Raw genomic sequence first — 4,535 nt, 5'->3', positions numbered from 1 at the left:
CCAAGTCCCATTCAAGCTCTTTTCAAGTGAATACCGACAGCAACGTCCTAACCGTACGGCAGTGACCGAACGGCTTCGAGATGGGTAACGACCCACGGAAGCCCCCGCCCCCCCCCACGAATGCCCCGGTCCCCTCGCAGCGCTATGCTCGGGGGCCTGGGGGGGGTCCCATGAAGCTCCAGGAGCGTTTTCGTGTTTATGAAAGCTCCCAATTCGCACTGAAACACACGAAGAGGGGAAAGCGAGGGGGGGTATGGGGGGAAGCTGAACGCTGTCATAAATTCCAGGGCACTGCACTCCGACACGTCCGGGCAGGACGGTGCCGTCTGAGCGCGGGGAGGAGAGGAGCTGGGATTTGGAATTTGGGGACTGGGACAGCAGCACCAAAACTTTGCTCTTGTTCTATTCCGAGTCAAAGCAGAGGAAAAAGAGTTCGATATTCAAGTAAAAAAAAAAAGAAAAATCTTCCAGATATAACCCCCTCCCCCCAAATTATTTTTTAAGCATCCGCAGCCTCTGCAGTCCCATCGGAGACCACACAGACCCCCGTACTCGGGAGCTTTCAGCCCCCCACTCCTCCCGAACCCGATTTTCCTGACTTTCCGCTGTTTTTTTCCCCAGCGGTTTTTATTTAACACATCCGGTGGGGAGAGCGCGTTTTCAGCAACAGCCGGCCCCTGCTTTCCTCCCCACAATGCCCGCTTTGTTCCCGACACACGCTCCCCGAGCCGCGCCGGGGCCCCGCGCCCGCTGCGCCATTTCGGGCCGAGCCGGGCCGGGCCGGGCCGGGCCGGGGGGCCCCGCGCTCACCCGCTCTCAGTCCCGGAGCGCAGCGCGGCTCGGCCGTGCCCGTGACAATAGCGCCACGCTGCGGCCGCGCGTGGGAGCGGCGCCGCGCTACCTGCGGCCCCCCCGCCCCGCCGCCGCCGCCCGTCCCCTCCGGGCCCAGACTGAGCGGCGGCGGCGGGCGCGGAGCCGGGCGGCCCCGCCAGCGCTGTCCCCGCAGGGCACGGAGAGCGGAGCGCGGGAGCCGCCGCCGGACAACGCGGCGATTGTTCCCGCCCGCGTCGGGGAGATGCCGCGGAGGCGGCGCGGGGGAAGGCCGGGAGCGGGGCGCCGGGCCCCGGACCCGAGTGGACGGCTCGGAGCCCACCGCGGGACGGGGCCGGGCTGCGGGCGCTGTCCCCCGGCACCGCCCTTCCCGTGGCGGCGTGGGAGCGCCCCGCGGCGCGGTGCCCCCCGCCTGGGAACCCGAAGGGTTCTCGGAGCGTTTCCGTCCCCGCGCCCCTCGGGGCTTTGTTTGCAGCCAACGAGCGAAATATTTCAGATGAAGCCTCTCAGACTTTTGGATGCAATCTTTCAATTGTTCAGAGAAAAATCTTTTACTTTCTGGAGCAAATATTCTAGCTCGGGCACAGAGTTTTTGCTGGAAACTGTATTTCCATGGAAATTGCTGGCAAAGAATGAAAGGAATTCCCTCCTCCCCCCCTCCCCCCTAAAAAAAAAAAAAAAAAGAAAAAAAGAAAAAAAAAACCCTCCACAGTGGAAACATGGATTAACTCATGTTTTACAGCAGTAGAAAATGGAGATTTCCCAAGAACTTGGACAACAGAGGGCTTCCTTCCAGCGCACTGCTCCAGGCTTCGCGCTCTGTACCCAGGGGCGGTTCCAAAGCAGGGGGCAAAGGGGCTGAACGTCCTCATGCCTGAGGCTGGAAACAAATGCGGTCTGCTTCAAAGCAAAAATCTCGCTGTGTTCAGTGCAGGGATGCACACGGTGATGAGGGGCAGTGAGTGCCCGAGAGTGTCACAGACCTGTGGTGAAAGGAGAGAATGCAGGAAAGGGTTTGGGGGTAAAAATAAAAGAGAACTGGGAGCAGGGAGGAGAAATAAACCTGGAAGAAAATCCGGTTTGAGTGTGGGACTTTCTGTTGGGGTTTCAGCAGCATTGCAGGGTCAGCAGGGAAGGGGCATTCCGGCACTCGTGGCACTCTGAGGACAGGATCTGTTGGGTTCCTGTGTTCCCCTTCCCTGCCCTGAAGGCAGCTCATTTTCTGCCACCTGGGCATGGCTGCTGCTGGGTGTATGTGGCCTGGGCTCTCTGGGCTCCGCCTGCCCCAAACCTTAGTGCTGCACAGAAAAACCGTGGCCTAGGAATTCCTAGTTCTGATGGAACTGGAATTTGCCCTTTAACAAACTCTGTGAAAATTGTGTTTGTGACTGGCCCAAGAGCTGACATGAGGAGCACATGCTCCCACCTGCTTCCCCCAAATGGCAGTTCAGCTCAGCACACACAGGCCCCTTTTTATAGGAAAGCAGACATTGTCTGGGCTGGGCGGCAAAGCAACGCCCATCCAGAGACCTCTTCCCACCTCCAGCCCTTGTCTCACACTGTGGGGTAAGGCTGCTCACCTCCCTGGGGCCATGGAGGCCAGCAGGGAAGCTCCCAAGATGATGCTGGCATTGGCTGCCTTTCCAGAGCTGCTGTGAGGCCGCTGGGGCTGCCCAACTTAGGTCTGGCATGGCCGTGAAGAGTGAGAGGATGAGCAGAGGGAGACTGAAGAGCTGCCTGCAGCTCTGAGGCCTGCAGGAGGAAGGACTCCAGGAAATCCGGCATCCTGCGGGGCTGGACAGCTGGGCTGGGTGACTGCAATGATCTTTTCAGGCCTGAAAATTTATTGCAGCAGCCTTCAGCTCCGGGCAGCCGCAGGCAGTTACCCCTTGAGGAGCTGATTCATCTCGCTCTGCTTATTCTCGCCGCCTGTCACTTCTCCTTCAGCCATAACTCACTCCTCGGCCTCAGACAGGAGCAGGGCTGCTGCTCTGTGGGACTTCAGATGGTTAGATAAATCCCTTTGCATCCCAGTGCCGTAGGAATGCTTTCCCAGGTCACTGACATGCCCGTTAAAAGATGACTGATCAAAGCACCCAAACTTCCCAGGGCTGCCATCCCTTTCGCTCTGCTGTCGGTGGAGCAGAGCAGGGCACATTTGCTGGCAAAAAGCTTTTGAAAGGCCCACAGCTCATGGATCTCCCCTTGAAACCTGGGGAGTGAAGCTTACTGTTGTCATTTTGCTCTTTTCATAAGTCTCTAATACCTTGTTATCCTGCAGAGGTCAACCAAACTTTTATAGTTTAGACCTGGACAGAACTGGGGATGATGGCAGTGCTTGGCAAAGCTCTCAGGATGTTTAGTGCTAGATTCAAAGGCAATCAGCACAAATCAGGCGGCATTAAAGCCTACAAATCGATGCAGTGATAAAACACAGCAGTGAGACTGCTCAGGAGGCCAGTGTGAGAAGTAGCATTCAACAAGGAGCCAGGACACCTTGCAGGTTAAAGATCAAAACAGCAAAATCACCCCTCTTTTTGTGCCTCTCCTACTCTTTTTTTTTTTTTTTTTTTAATAAGTGAATACATACAAGACTTTCCCTGAGATTGCAGTTTCAAGGCTACATTATTTCATTTCATCTCCTTCCATGACTTATCCATCCCTCACTGAAATGTGTGCTGCCATAATCTGAATGCTGGCTCCACAGGCAGCGCAGAGAGCCTTCCCCTTTGCCTGCAGCTGGGAGCAGCCCTGTAGGGACACTGCCTGTCAGTGCGTTGCTCAGCGCAGTGCTCGTGCTGCCTGCTCCAGGGGCTCAGGGAGGGCACTGCCGTTGCCACAAGCACAGTGGAAAAGACTTTCCTTTCTCTGCTCTCCCTGCCTGAATTACATCTTTGTCCCTGCAAGAGGCCCTGCTGGAAGAAACATCAGGATGCTCTGCTTTAACACTCGTTTTACATTCTTGTGAAGATGTTCACTTATTGGAAAAATGGAGGTTATTTTCTTCTTCAGCTCAGATTTCTTCATCACGATGCTCTCTAGCTGGTGACTGAAAAATAGCTCTTGGGGCTGTGTCATTTGTGCTTCTGTGAGCCCTCTAGTTCTTTTATTATTAGGAAAATGCCTTGGCACGGGACAGAGAGATAAAGTGTTTTTCTTAAGAATCACTCCCTATTTTAAGGGAGGCAAGTACTGTGCGGTAAAATACCACCTGGATGAACACCTACAGAAGAATTTTCATCAAAGACCTTTAGCTGAAAATGCATTTGGACAAGGAATAGGACACATTTTATCTTTTTTTTCTAAAAGGGTAAATCAACCTTTGGAAAAAACAAAGGGTTATGGTAGCTTTCTTCTGACACGTACTTTCTCGTGGAGATGGACTGCCCCTCCAGGTCAGGTCTTTGGAGCAAGCACATAATGGAAGAACAACACAGAAATTAGTAGGTAAGGTTGTATGGCTTATTTAGAGCAAATGACTTCTATGCTCATTTCTGGCCTTCAAATCTGTATGGCTTTTAGTAACATTTTCACCAGTTTTATTAAAAAATGCACTTTTTTTTTTTCTTTTTTTTTCTCATATGCTGCCACAAGAGGCACGCATGGTTAATGTGACATAGCTCTGACTGCAGACTCCCTCAGTCACAACGGGCATGTGATGATGCCCGTATTTGTTTTTGGGACTTGCCATCTCTTGAAGGGCT

Source organism: Lagopus leucura, unplaced genomic scaffold (genome assembly GCF_019238085.1).
Source record: "Lagopus leucura isolate 7727_CA_CO unplaced genomic scaffold, USGS_WTPT01 25-34_obj-0_obj, whole genome shotgun sequence".
NCBI classification, from domain to species: Eukaryota; Metazoa; Chordata; class Aves; order Galliformes; family Phasianidae; genus Lagopus; species Lagopus leucura.
Note: the sequence above shows the minus strand (reverse complement) of the source record.